Consider the following 15,935-nt stretch of genomic DNA (forward strand, 5'->3'; position numbering starts at 1 on the left):
ATTTGGAGTTGGTCTATCCTAGATTTGAGTTTCAGTTTTGCCATTTATTAACTCTGTGCCTTTGGAAAGTCAATCAGTCTTCTCAGCTTCTGCTCACCTGTGATAGGATAAATAATATCTATTTTCCCATATGTTCTGTGATGATAAAAATGAAATAACATATGTGAGAACATGGCCCAACCTGAGAACCCAATAATTAGCAGTTAATACAAATATTTCTTATCCTAAGCTTTACTACTACCTTAATTTCATCACTCTGAGAGTCAATTTCTGAAACTGACCTTTCAGTTAAAGCAAATGCCAATCCCTGGACTACTGTGGGCATTTCTGCAATGAACGACAATGTCTTAAGAGCATAACATCTCAGGAGGCTTGTGGGACTTACTTTGCTCCCCAGGCCCAGCAGTCTCAGATATACCAGGAAGATTCTAAAAGCCAAGCAGAGTGAGAGAAGAGGCTTTCTCAACTCAGAGGTAGCTCCCTCTTAATACAGACAACCACTTTTCGGAGTGAGTGGTTGCTCAGAATCCTTAGGGGAAGCAATGCAGGCAAAGATAGAGCCAAAAGCCTGGGTCTCTCTCTAAAGTCCGGAGTAGATTGAGAGACAGGAGCAGTAGAGCTATTGGCCCACCCAGCATTAAAGGGCAGTGAACATGTAAAGACCAGGTACTTTGCTCAGAGACTGAACTTGGTTAAAAAAAAAATGGTGGCCACTGTGGATGACGTTGAGGACATCCAGGAGAAGAAGCAGAGTGGAAGCCACAAAGATGAAGCCCTGAAAACTGAGTTTTTTTCTGGGCAGATTGAATCTTGTCCTCCCTGAAACACCTTAGGGGCTTTATTCCAGAGTGAGCATTGAGGCATTCTCTCTTAGCCCAGGGGAAGTGCAAGTGGTCATACCTCAAGGTGAGTGTTGGCAAACAAAGGAAATTCTCTTGGAATTGGCATTCCAGGAAGTCTAGAAGTCTTGACCAACTAAAATGTAATCGTGAACTGGAATGTGAGACCTTGATTTACAGCACCTGATGTGACTACAGAATACAAAGCAGAGAGAGAGAGCAAGCAAAGAAGGAGGGAGGGTAGTAAACACTCTTGTGGTTCAAGAGACCACACTTGAAGTGGAGCAGTTATGAAAAAAGAGGGCCAGAAAACTATAAACATGCTCTTACACAAAGTACTTACCACCTGATGGGCAACCACTGTCACCCATCCTCTGCCATCTGTCAACATGCCTTTCACTGTCAGGCACCTGATGGTACAAAGGTACTCACTCTGTATGTATCAGTTACTGCCTCAAACAGGGACAAATTCTATTTTCCTGCCCATGGAAAATATTTGAAACTAATCTTCCAAATAACTTTACATTTCAAAGCCTCTTTGTCTGAGTTATGAATCTTCTATCAGTCATTACCTACAACTTGAGAAATGTCACCCTAATCCAACTTCAGGAGATGTTTATCTGTGTCACTAAGGACTTGTCTTGAACAGTGAGGAAATACACACACACACACACACACACACACACACAGATACCAATAGACCATATAGTATATAACTGTAACTATGAAATAAAAGTTCAGGAAAAAAGAATCTGAAGATTCACCAAAATGTTTGCAAAGGTTATAATCATTTTCTTCTTCGTATTTAATACGTATTTGTATCCCCCCCACCCCCCCTCCACCCCCCAATGCCGGAGCCGCTTCTCCATTCCAAGCAAAACATCTCTCTCTGAGCCAGGGGTGGGTAGAAGTCTTTGCGGGATCAGCAATGGCTGTCTATTACTTAAATGGTGGCCTTGAAGCCCACGAGGAGCAATGAGCTCCTTAGAAGAAAGGTGTGATAGTTCAGGTGATCCTAAATTATATTTTAATTTCATAATAGAAACAATAAAATTCTAAGAGTTTCAAAAACACATTCATACCCTTTTCAAGCAAATGTTAAATTACTAAGATAACTTAGGTTTTATTCTCTTCTGTTACATGTGATTAGCACTGGGAATACTGTCAACTGAATTCAGCATCTATTCATCACTTACTATATACAACACAGTTTGAAGGAGTGCAAAGCTGAACTGAAATCTAGTGGAAGAGAAAATACAAGTACATAAATAACAATATCACAGATCAGAATACAATCAATTCAGCAAAGGCAATTATAATGCTATAGGATGCTCATAATAACTTTTTATACTTTCTGAATCCTTCAGAGTCATTAGGAGGTTTACAAATATAACTATTTGGATTTTCTAAGCAGTCAAGTATTTTATCATTACATTAAAGAAATTCACTAAAAAAATTCACTGGAACAATTAAGGTTTTCTATGAGCAACATTTCTTTTATTCGATTTAATTTTCAGAGTTCAGTGTCTCAGAGAGTCTATGATAATCATTTTGAGCTGCTATAAGAATTTTAACTAGTTCTTGCTAACTAGTTAAAACTAGTTAGCAAAAATGATTTGCTAACATTTTCTTTTCAGTAGTTGTGCTCAGATATACTATTTGCCTTTGGTTCTATACCTGCAAACTTTTTTTTCTATGTGAAACTTATCCTACTAAGATATGCTTGAACCTCCATTTCACAATTTAAGGAAAGTCTGATGCCCTCCCCAGTGTCTCTGTCAAGTCCTGGGGTAAGACAGCCTGGGCATGCTACTGACAACACCACTTACTGTCATCTTGGGTGGGTCACTGCATTTCTCTGAGCCTCTATTTAACAATAGGCCTTGAGTGGTTTGACATTGTCCATATTATTTATTTACTATTGGTTGGTTGGAGACCTGAAGTGGTGGTGGTGGCTTTACTAGGGGAACTACAACAACAAAAAAAGACGCAAAGTCAGCGATTTCTGTCCCTACAAGTTCTTAGAGCTCCCACTTCACCCTATATGGCACCAGGCTATGACCATTATCCTGCTGTCTCTCTCTCTTGCTCCTCCTATTTCTCCTCCTCACTCCACCCCTCCCCTTCTGGGTTCCCTGAAGAACTCCAAACTCTCCTCTTTTGAAGAACAATTCTATTTCTTGAACCTTTTCCACAAATTCAGTTTTGAATTTACCTTTGCAAAACAAAACCCATTAAGGTACTTAACTCACACAAAAAAATTCAAATACAGGATCAAGTATTCATAAAACATTGTTGTAGGAGAAAAAATAGCAACTTTTAATCTGCATGGGTGAAGGTGTCAAGTGGACATTGTCAAGTGTGTACAATATTCACTTTCTGTAGATAATCCATGTTCATAAAAGGATATCTGCAAAATAATTTGTAAATAATTTATCCTGGATATATCTTAAACTTTTCTAAAGATGTTTTCCATTTAAAAATAATTTTAAAGGAAGAATTTATTACTAAAAGATCTCTTATTTGTGGAGTATTTTACTAAACCTTCCCCAAATTTTTATAAGAGTATGTGGAATGACTTTAACTTTCCCTACTATAGCTCACCATGTTCTTTTGAAAGTACTATGTACAGAACGAGAATTTGATTTCAGGTATTACTCAATCTATATTTCCTTATTTAATGATGTGGGTTTCTCTTTGATTATTTATTCTATTAATTCAGTTGCATCCTCCATCTGAATCATGTACAAATATATATTCCTGACTTGTCCCCTAAGGGTAGCACCTGCTGGCCACCTGCTGAATATCTTCCCTTTGTGTTCCATATGCATCTCAAAACCAAACTATCCAGAACACAAGTCATCGTTTGCCCCCAGACTCTCCCTATTCTGTCCTTCCTCCTATGTTCATTACCTTGAATAATCACCATCCTCCCAGTAATTCAAAAGCCTTGAAATCTGTGTAATCTCCAAGTTCCTCCTTCTTTTAGCTCCAAAATCAAAAATCTCTTGAGAAATCTTGTTGATTCCATCTCCAAAACATCTTTGGAATTTATTCCATACTTTTCACTCTTAGAGCAACCACCCTCATTCAGGCTTCATGCCTAGATCTCTCCAGCAGCTTTTCTGCCTGTGGTCTTCTCCTTCAGAGCCTCCTACACATGGCTGCCTAGGAAAATGCTTCCACACATTCAGCAATACGACTGTTCTTTTTGCAGTTCTCACGTGACTTCCTATCACACATGGAATAAAGTTCAAACCCAGCCTGGTATTCAAAGACTTTCTTGACCCCAGCCACACTTATAGACTTATCGTCAATTTATTTAACAAATATTCATTAGGTCCACTCTGTGCCAGGTGCTTGTTGCGCCCTGAGGACACAACGGTGAGCAACACCAGATCCAGTCACTGACCTCACTGAGCTTCATCTGGGACATGCTTTCTTGCCACCCTACTGAACTCTGAACCCCAAGCCACTCATCACTCTCCAGATAGGCTTTATGCTTTCTTCTCTCTAGGCTTGTCCTCACCTGGAATGTATTTTCCTTCCCCATAGTCACCTGTTGGTTATTCAAAAGGCCAGACATAAGTCTTGCTTCCTCCGAAATGGTCCCCAGATTCCCCCAACTCGGATTAATTCACTTATACACCAAAGGCCATTTGTACTTCTGTTATAACTCATCATGGTACAGAGAAAAGACCATAAATTTTGAAGCTAAAGAACACTGGGTTCAAGGCCTATTTCTGTCACTTACCACACAAACGAGACCAAAATACATAGTTCTTCAAAGCCTGTTTCTCCGTCTGTAAAATGGAGATAATAATGTCTATCTCACAGATTAAATAATACCTACAGCAATAATATAATGGCACAAAAAATGATCCATCTTTTACGTTACCTGTTTATAGAAATGGCTGATTATTTTATCCCTTTAGAATTGTTAAAGGGAAATAGGCCATAATAGATATAGTCTTTCCCCATGGCAATATAGCTTTTCCTGTTTTTTGAGTTGAATTTGCTGTCATATATTTAATTCCTACCCTGAACCAGCCATATGCATATAATCTCATTTAGTCATCCCCAATCCTATGAAGTATACACTATCTCCCATATGGATACTGTCTATTAGCAATCGACATTGATTTCCACCTTCTTCTATGCTTTCCCCTGTATTCAAGGAATTGGAAGCTCAAGAACTATATTTCTGGATGTAATTTAAATGCCTCAATAAGACACACTCAAAATATTTTGGAAAAGGAGGGGAGATCAAATACATTCTTCCAAAAGAGGTGTAAACAGACATGGCGGCTTTAGAAGATAGGAGATTTTGCAGGTCTGGCCAGACTCTTTGTTCTGCTAGTAGTGCCCAGGCTTGAGGCTATTTTTTCCAATAACTCCAGATAGAGAAAATTTGGAGAAGAACTCTACTTGGCCCATTTTGTGTCCCATATCCCTCCCTTGACAAACTACTATGGCCAGGAAAACAAAGTTCCCTAAGAATATGGCAGCTTCCATTCAGATAATGTGGCCACCGAAGGTAAAGGTATAGTTCCCCCAAATAAGTGGAATAACACAGACAAGGCCACTGAGGAATCATCTTACCCCAACTCTCCCCCAAATCAGTCTTGTATGCAGATAGTTTATTTGAGAAGTAATCCCAAGGAGCAAGATTGAGGGTCTGGAAGAGTAAAACAGGGAAGGAAAAAAATAACCCCCAAATTCCATGATGTATACTGATTTAACAACCACACTGGGTAGCTGGTGCACAATTCTGCCAGTGTGTATTATTATTTTAGCATACTAACTTGCCTGAGGGAAGGGACGGTTTCAGGTTTCTTGCCATAATGGCTCTTCACAGGTTGGGAAACCAATGTGAGGGTTCTCCCAGCTACTAACTGTATACATCCCAACTGCATACTCAGAAACCAGAGAAATAACCACAGAGTAAATCCAATAGATCCACTGAACCCATCTGAGACATACTGAACTCCATTTCTAACCTGGCCTCCCTATGACCCCTTTCAACTGGAGGATAATGAAGGTACTTCAAGACCCTTGAGTCAGTATGAACACAGAACAATAGTCCCTATATTCAGCAGTTCCCTTTTTGCCAGTATATATTAACCCTGATAAACCTTAGATCCCCTTCGGGAAGGATCATGGGAATGTTTATCATATGTACTTGCAGTAGCATTGCCCTGTCTTTCCTCAAGGGGATCCACCTCTCCTTCAGTGAGTGGGCTTTGGGTCTGTGAAATGACATATTTGGAAACAGAGTAAGGGACTCTTTTCCTCTGAAGTGAAAGCTGGTGAAGGTTTTCCTGTTCACCAGCTTTTGATTTTTTCTTTTTTTGCAAGTCAAATAACATTATGATTGGCTCTCCATCTCCCTCTCCCCAGGGAATACCATGACTTATTAGTTATTGCTACTGATTCCTGAGGGTCAAGGCACATTGATTCTTATTACAGGTAGCCTTGATGCCCATTATGGTTTATGTCCCCTTTATTCTGAGTTAAGTGCTGCCATTGGCCTCTGCCATTCCAGAATCCTATCATCTCCTTGATATTAGTAATTTCAATTCCCTTGCAACACCTTCTTCTCTCAACGCCAGCCTAAATGGGTTAGTTATCGCAGAGCTTCTTAAATTAACTGGTGCCCCTTAGCAACGTATTCCTCATTGCTTTAGTGAAAGAAGTGTCCTCTCGGTTCTCCCAGAGAACATTGTCAAGTACCAGTTTTTCTGATCATACATAATAAGTTTATTCTAATATTTTTACCTCTTTGAATCTTTGGCTTCTTTCCTCAGTACTTTGCCAAGGTGGTTCCAGCATCTCCACCTCATTTATAGTAGGCTCTTATCGTGCACAAGCTTCAAAGATCCATCTTGGCAGCATGTCAGACGGGTTCCTTGTGTCGTTGCCAGAACATTGAGCTCTAAGTCATGGAGGAGTGCTCCCGTGTCAATAAACTATACTCCACGCAGCTTTATATCCCCACCTGCCACCACCATCCCTGATCCAGTATCCTCAAGATCCCCATACATGTGTTCTCCTGAAATATTCATACTCACCAGGTCCTGAAACTTCTTTGGCATGTAGTCTACTCCCTCCCAAAACAAGAACTGTATTTCTGCTCTGGGACTAGCTGAGCTCTTACTATAGTTATCGGTCTGAAGGCAATGAGGGAAAGCAGATCAGACCTTGAGGAAGATAAGTGTAAACTTGAGAAGAACCTGCCTCAGGTATGATTTTTTTCAAGTGTCTCCAGACAAGGGAATGTTGCTTTCTTCTACAAAGGTCAAGAACTAGTGAAGAGAGGGTTGGTGCCAGTTGCCACTATGGAAGAAAGCAGTCTATCCCATTTACTGTAGATCTGTGAGAAGTCGGTTTGGCTCTCTAGGACATTGGCATGGACATCCAATACTCCTGGTAAGGTTTGTGCCATGTGGGAAGTTAAAAAAAGAATATAAAATACTAACATAAGAACAAGCTAAATATATATAATCAAGCTTATAAAATACTCCACAAAAGAGAGGACACCAAACTGATAGGACTAAAATATACCTTGCAGTGTAGTCATTTTATTCAGATACGGGAGTCAAGGTGAAGACCCTGAGTAAGCAGAAGGGTTTGACTACATTTTTTACATTTTGGTAATGTAAGTAGAAGTGGAAATGGAAGTGCTTCACTCTTGGAAATGAAAGTGCTTTTCATTGAAATTACAGTCAAAGTTTCCTTGACAGCACTTCTAGAAGCAGTCCCCCTTAATAAGCCCTCTAATCTATAGTAACTCCCAACCACGTGGAGAAGGCAATGTGATTGTGGATGTCTATGTATGTAAACAAGTGAGCAGCTATGAATAAAATTTAGTGAATTTAGAATTCCGTGTATATGGTAATTTGCTTGAAGTCATTTAAAATCTAGCTTAAGGAAGAATTTGTATACAATTTTTATACACAATCTGTATTTTAACTGAAAGCATTCAGGATTGAGGAATTTGCTGAATTTGCCTGAAAACATTCTTTTCAATAATTTAGTTGTATTGCAAGCAGTTTAAGAAAAGCTATTTGGACTTATTGTTTTAGGAACATTTGTGCCCTCCACAGAAGAATTCAGTATTGTGATGCCATCTTAAGCCTTTCCCTGCTAGGAGGGAATCAATTCCCTACTGTGTGACACCGGGGTAGGGCTTACCTAGGTAATTAAATTTTTTGCTTGGAGCTGGAATGGGGTGAAATAAGCTTTAAGTTACGGAATTTGGAGTAAAGAGGGGAGCCAAGATTATTGAAAGAAATGTATACAGGCCTGGTACGGACATGTTGGGAAAGCTGTCAGCCTCAGATGTCATCTGCTTCAGATTCTACTGAGCTTTATCTTCAGGTTGCCATACAGTGTGCAGGTCCAGTTGGGGTTTGGTGTCTCCTTTGGTATGACATGTGGATCTAGAGTCTACTCCCTGGAGTTTGGTGGCATAGGGGTTAGTTAATGGAACCTGATAATCGCCCTTCCAGCAATGCTGGACATAGTCCTCTTGGAGGTGCCTTTTCCAGTACACAAAATCTCTAGGTTATAGGGTGGATGTTTGGGGTCTTTGTCTTCTGGGAGCATGTTGCAAAAAGAGTGCTCTACTGGAGCAAGATTGTTTTTAGTAGAAGCAATTTAGGCATTTACAGTGTAGAAGTCTGTCTCCCCTTAACAGCTGTAGATGAAAAGATGTAGAACTAGGTGCTTTGGGAACCCCATTACAAGGAGAACAGCCTCCCATCGAACTTATGTATGTAGGTTGCAATGTATGCAAATACATACATTGTCATGAAAAACAAGAAGATTCAACAAGAGCTTCAGAACTCTTGAGAGATCAGGTAGGGAGAAAAATAAATTGTTTCAACCTTTGTTGTGAAGATATAGTTTAGCAAATTGCTGTAAGTTATAGATAGCTTACAGGAGAAGAGAAAGAGGGGTCCTTTACATCTGGAACATAAAACATTAAGGTAATCAGTTTTCTATTGGAGTTTTAGAAATTCTTACCCAGTTCAGTGTTATAATCTTAAAGTTATCAAAAAAAACCTGTATTCCAGAATGTCTGTCAGAATCCTTTCCATGAATTTTTCTGAAGATGAAACCCATTTGCAAAAGCATCTGAGTAAAGAAATAACTCTGTAAATGGTTATTTATTTCAAAAAGACTTGAAGATGCCCATTATTAAAGGTATGTTGAGAGTTCATCATAATGAGATTGACAAGGGGATCTGCTTATTTCTGTGACATACATTTTAAAATTATGGCCAGTAAGATTATATCAGGACAACTTAAAGTTTCAGGGATTTCACACAACTTTAGACCACTTATATTGACATGTACCTATACAAATATAAGGTAAAAAGTTTTAGGAGGACCTTCAAGATGGCAGAGGAGTAAGACGTGGCGATCACCTTCCTCCCCACAAATACATCAAAAATACATCTACATGTGGAACAGCTCCTACAAAACACCTACTGAATGCTGGCAGAAGACCTCAAACTTCCCAAAAGGCAAGAAACTCCCCACGTACCTGGGTAAGGTAAAACAAAAAAGAAAAAACAGAGACAAAAGAATAAGGATGGAACCTGCACCTCAAGGAGGGAGCTGTGAAGGAGGAAAAGTTTCCATGCACTAGGAAGCCCCTTCACTGGCGGAGATGGGGCGGGGTGGTGGGGGGAAGCTTCAGAGCCATGGAGGAGAGCGCAGCATCAGGGGTGCAGAGGGCAAAGTGGAGAGATTCCCGCACAGAGGATCAGTGCCGACCAGCACTCACCAGCCTGAGAGGCTTGTCTGCTCACTTGCTGGGGCTGGTGGGAGCTGGGAGCTGAGGTTCGGGCTTCGGAGGTCAGATCCCAGGAAGAGGACTGGGGTTGGCTACGTGAACACAGCCTGAAGGGAGCTAGTGCGCCACAGCTAGTGGGGAGGGAGTCTGGGAAAAAGTCTGGAACTGCCTAAGAGGTAAGAGGCGATTGTTTCTGGGTGCATGAGGAGAAGGGATTCAGAGAACTGCCTAAACCAGCTCCAGAGATGGGTGCAAGCCATGCTATTAACACGGACACCAGAGACGGGCATGAAATGCTAACACTGCTGCTGCAGCCACCAAGAAGCCTGTGTGCAAGCACAGGTCACTACCCACACCTCCCCTCCCGGGAGCCTGTGCAGCCCGCCACTGCCAGGGTCCCGTGACCCAGGGACAACTTCCCCGAGAGAACACACGGTGCGCCTCAGGCTGGTGCAACGTCATGTTGGCCTCTGCCGCCACAGGCTCGCCCCGCATTCCATACCCCTCCCTCCCCCTGGCCTGAGTGAGCCACAGCCCCCTAGTCAGCCGCTCCTTTAACCCCCTCCTGTCTGGGCAAAGAACAGATATCAGAGGGCTACCTACATGCAGAGGCAGGGCCAAATCCAAAGCCAAACCCCAGGAGCTGTGCGAACAAAGAAGAGAAAGGGAAATTTCTCTGTGCAGCCTCAGGAGCAGTGGATTAAATTTCCACAATCAACTTGATGTACCTGCATCTGTGGAATACCTGAATAGACAACGTATCAACCCAAAATTGAGGCAGTAGACTTTGGGAGCAACTGTAGACTTGGGGTTTGCTTTCTGCATCTAATTTCTTTCTGGGTTTATGTTTATCTTAGTTTAGTTTTTAGTGCTGGTTATCATTGGTGGATTTGTTTATTGGTTTGGTTGCTTTTTTTCTTTTTTCTTTTTTTATTGCTTCTTTATTATTTTATTTTAATAATATATTTATTTAATTTAAAAATTTTAACAACTATTTTATTTTATTTTTTCTCTTTCTTTCCTTCTTTTTTCTCCCTTTTTTTCTGAGCCATGTGGCTGACAGGGTCCTGGTGCTCCGGCCTGGTGTCAGGCCTGAGCTTCTTAGGTGGGAGAGCCAAGTTCTGAACATTGGACCACCAGAGACCTCCTGGCCCCATGTAATATCAATCAGCGAGAGCTCTCCCAGAGATCTCTGTCTCAACGCTAAGACCCAGCTCCACTCAACAACCAGCAAGGTCCAGTGCTGGATGCTCCATGCCAAACAACTAGCAAGACAGGAACACAACCCCACCCATTAGCAGAGAGGCTGCCTAAAATCCTAATAAGTTCACAGACACCCCAAAACACACCACGGAAAGCAGCCTTGCCCACCAGAAAGACAAGTTCCAGACCTACCCACCAGAACACAGGCACCAGCCCCTTCCACCAGGAAGCCAACACAAGCCACTGAACCAACCTTACCCACTGGGGGCAGACACCAAAAACAACGGGAACTACAAACCTGCAGCCTGCGAAAAGGGTACCCCAAACACAGTAAGTTAAGCAAAATTAGAAGACAGAGAAATACTCAGCAGTTGAAGGAGCATGGTAAAAACCCACCAGACCAAACAAGTGAAGAGGAAATAGGCAGTCTACCTGAAAAAGAATTCAGAGTAATGATAGTAAAGATGATCCAAAATCTTGGAAATAGAATGGAGAAAATACAAGACACGTTTAATAAAGATCTAGAAGAATTAAAGAGCAAACAAAAAATGATGAACAACACAATAAATGAAATGAAAAATTCTCCAGAAGGAATCAATAGCAGAATAACTGAGGCAGAAGAATGGATAAGTGACCTGGAAGATAAAAATAGTGGAAATAACTACTGCAGAGCAGAATAAAGAAAAAAGAATTAAAAGAACTGAGGACAGTCTCAGAGACATCTGGGACAACATTAAACGCACCAACATTCAAATTATAGGGGTTGCCGAAGAAGAAAAGAAAAAGAAAGGGTCTGGGAAATATTTGAAGAGATGATAGTTGAAAACTCCCCTATCATGGGAAAGGAAAAAGTCAATCAAGTCCGGGAAGTGCAGAGAGTCCCATACAGGATAATTCCAAGGAGAAACATGACAAGACACATATTAATCAAACTATCAAAAATTAAATACAAAGAAAAAATATTGAAAACAGCAAGGGAAAAGCAACAAATAACATACAAGGGAATCCCCATAAGGTTAACAGCTGATATTTCAGCAGAAACTCTGCAAGCCAGAAGGGAGTGGCAGGACATATTTAAAGTGAGAAAAGGGAAAAACCTTCAACCAAGATTACTCTACCCAGCAAGGATCTCATTCAGACTCAACAGAGAAATTAAAACCTTTACAGACAAGCAGAAGCTAAGAGAATTCAGCACCACCAAACCAGCTGTACAACATCACTAAAGGACCTTCTCTAGGAATTAAACACAAGAGAAGGAAAAGACCTACAATAACAAACACAAAACAATTAAGAAAATGGTAATAGGAACATACATATCAATAATTACCTTAAATGTAAATGGATTAAATGTTCCAACCAAAAGACATAGACTGGCTGAATGGATACAAAAACAAGGCCAGTTTATATGCTGTCTACAAGAGAACCACTTCAGACCTAGGGACACATACAGACTGAAAGTGAGGGGATGAAAAAAAGATATTCCATGCAAATGGAAATCAAAAGAAAGCTGGAGTAGCAATACTCATATCAGACAAAATAGATTTTAAAGTAAAGATTATTACAAGAGACAAAGAAGGACACTACATAATGATCAAGGGATCAATCCAAGAGGAAGATATAACAATTGTAAATATTTATGCACCCTACATAGGAGCACCTCAATACATAAGGCAAATGCTAACAGCCATAAAAGGGGAAATCGACAGTAACACAATAAGAGTAGGGGACTTTAACACCCCACTTTCACCAAAGGACAGATCAAGCAAAATGAAAATAAATAAGGAAACACAAGCTTTAAATGATACATTAAACAGATGGATATAATTGATATTTACAGGACATTCCATCCAAAAACAACAGAATACACTTTCTTCTCAAGTGCTCATGGAACATTCTCCAGGATAGATCATACCTTGGGTCACAAACAAAGCCTTGGTAAATTTCAGAAAATTGAAATCATATCAATTATCTTTTCCGACCACAACAGTATGAGACTACATATCAATTACAGGAAAAAAACTGTAAAAAATACAAACACATGGAGGCTAAACAATGCACTAATATATAACCAAGAGATCATTGAAGAACTCAAAGAGGAAATCAAAAAATACCTAGAAACATATCACAATGAAAACACTACAACCCAAAACCTATGGGATACAGCAAAAGCAGTTCTAAGAGGGAAGTTTATAGCAATACAATCCTACCTCAAGAAACAAGAAAAATCTCAAATAAACAACCTAACCTAACACCTAAAGCAATTAGAGAAAGAAGAACAAAAAACCCCAAAGTTAGCAGAAGGAAAGAAACCATAAAGATCAGATGAGAAATAAATGAAAAAGAAATGAAGGAAACAATAGCAAAGATCAATAAAACTAAAAGCTGGTTCTTTGAGAAGATAAGCAAAATTGATAAACCATTAGCCAGACTCATCAAGAAAAAAAGGGAGAAGACTCAAATCAACAGAATTAGAAATGAAAAAGGAGAAGTAACAACTGACACTGCAGAAATACAAAGGATCATGAGAGATTACTACAAGCCACTATATGCCAATAAAATGGACAACCTGGAAGAAATGGACAAATTCTTAGAAAAGCACAACCTTCTGAGACTGAACCAGGAAGAAATAGGAAATATAAACAGACCAATCACAAGCACTAAAATTGAAACTGAGATTAAAAATCTTCCAACAAACAAAAGCCCAGGACCAGATGGCTTCACAGGTGAATTCTATCAAACATTTACAGAAGAACTAACACTTATCCTTCTCAAACTCTTACAAAATATAGCAGAGGGAGGAACACTCCCAAACTCATTCTCTGAGGCCACCATCACCCTGATACCAAAACCAGACAAAGATGTCACAAAAAAAGAAAACTACAGGCCAGTATCACTGATGAACATAGATGCAAAAATCCTCAACAAAATACTAACAAACAGAATCCAACAGCACATTAAAAGCATCATACACAGTGATCAAGTGGGGTTTATCCCAGAAATGCAAGGATTCTTCAATATAAGCAAATCAATCAATGTGATACACCATATTAACAAACTGAAGGAGAAAAACCATATGATCAGCTCAATAGATGCAGAAAAAGCTTTTGACAAAATTCAACACCTATTTATGATAAAAACTCTCCAGAAAGTAGACATAGAGGGAACTTACCTCAACATAAATAAAGGCCATATATGACATACCCACAACCAACATTGTTCTCAGTGGTGAAAAACTGAAACCATTTCCTCTAAGATCAGGAACAAGACAACATTGCACACTCTCACCACTATTAGTCAACATAGTTTTGGAAGTTTTAGCCACAGCAATCAGAGAAGAAAAAGAAATAAAAGGAATCCAAATCGGAAAAGAAGAAGTAAAACTGTCACTGTTTGCAGATGACATGATACTATACACAGAGAAACCTAAAGATGTTACCAATAAACTACCAGAGCTAATCAATGAATTTGGTAAAGTAGCAGGATACAAAATTAATGCACAGAAATATCTTGCATTCCTATACACTAAAGATGAAAAATCTGAAAGAGAAATTAAGGAAACACTCCCATTTACCACTGCAACAAAAAGACTAAAATACCTAGGAATAAACCTACCTAAGGAGACAAAAGAGCTGTATGCAGAAAACTATAAGACACTGAGGAAAGATATTAAAGACGATACAAACAGATGGAGAGATATACCATGTTCTTGGATTGGAAGGATCAACATTGTGAAAATGACTATACTACCCAAAGCAATCTACAGATTCAATGCAATCCTTATCAAACTACCAATGGCATTTTTCACAGAACTAGAACAAAAAATTTCACAATTTGTATGGAAACACAAAAGACCCCGAAGACCTAAAGCAATCTTGAGAAAGAAAAACGGAGCTGGAGGAATCAGGCTCCCAGACTTCACACTATACTACAAAGCTACAGTAATGAAGACAGTATGGTACTGGCACAAAAACAGAAATACAGATCAATGGAACAGGATAGAAAGCCCAGAGATAAACCCACACACATATGGTCAACTAATCTATGACAAAGGAGGCAAGGATATACAAAGGAGAAAAGGGAGTGTCTTCAATAAATGGTGCTGGGAAACCTGGACAGCTACATGTAAAAGAATGAAATTAGAACACTACCTAACACCATACACAAAAATAAACTCAAAGTGGATTAAAAACCTAAATGTAAGGCCAGACACTATAAAACTCTTAGAGGAAAACCTAGGTAGAACACTCTAGGAATAAATCACAGAAAGATCCTTTTTGACCCACCTCCTAGAGAAATGGAAGTAAAAACAAAAATAAACAAATGCGATCAAATGAAATTTAAAAGCTTTTGCACAGCAAAGGAAACCATAAACAAGACGAAAAGACAACCCTCAGAATGGGAGATAATATTTGAAAATGAAGAAACTGACAAAGGATTAATCTCCAAGATTTACAAGCAGCTCATGCAGCTCAATATCAAAAAAACAAACAGTCCAATCCAAAAATGGGCAGAAGACCTAAACAGACATTTCTCCAAAGAAGATATACAGATTGCCAACAAACACATGAAAGGATGCTCAACATCACTAATCACTAGAGAAATGCAAATCAAAACTACAATGAGGTATCACTTCACACTGGTCAGAATGGCCATCATCAAAAAATCTACAAACAATAAATGCTCAAGAGGATGTGGAGAAAATGGAACCCTCTTGCACTGTTGGTGGGAATGTAGATTGATGCAGCCACTATGCAGAACAGTATGGAGGTTCCTTAAAATACTAAAAATAGAACTACCATACGACCCAGGAATCCCACTATTGGGCTTTTACCCTGAGAAAACCATAATTCAAAAAGAGTCATGTACCACAATGTTCACTGCAGCTCTATTTACAGTAGCCAGGACATGGAGACAACCGAAGTGCCCATCGACAGATGAATGGATAAAGAAGATGTGGCACATATATACAATGGAATATTACTCAGCCATAAAAAGAAACGAAATTGAGTTATTTGTAGTGAGGTGGATGGACCTAGAGACTGTCATACAGAGTGAAGTAAGTCAGAAAGAGAAAAACAAATACCATATGCT

This window comes from Balaenoptera ricei, chromosome 1 (genome assembly GCF_028023285.1).
Source record: "Balaenoptera ricei isolate mBalRic1 chromosome 1, mBalRic1.hap2, whole genome shotgun sequence".
In the NCBI taxonomy this organism is placed as follows: Eukaryota; Metazoa; Chordata; class Mammalia; order Artiodactyla; family Balaenopteridae; genus Balaenoptera; species Balaenoptera ricei.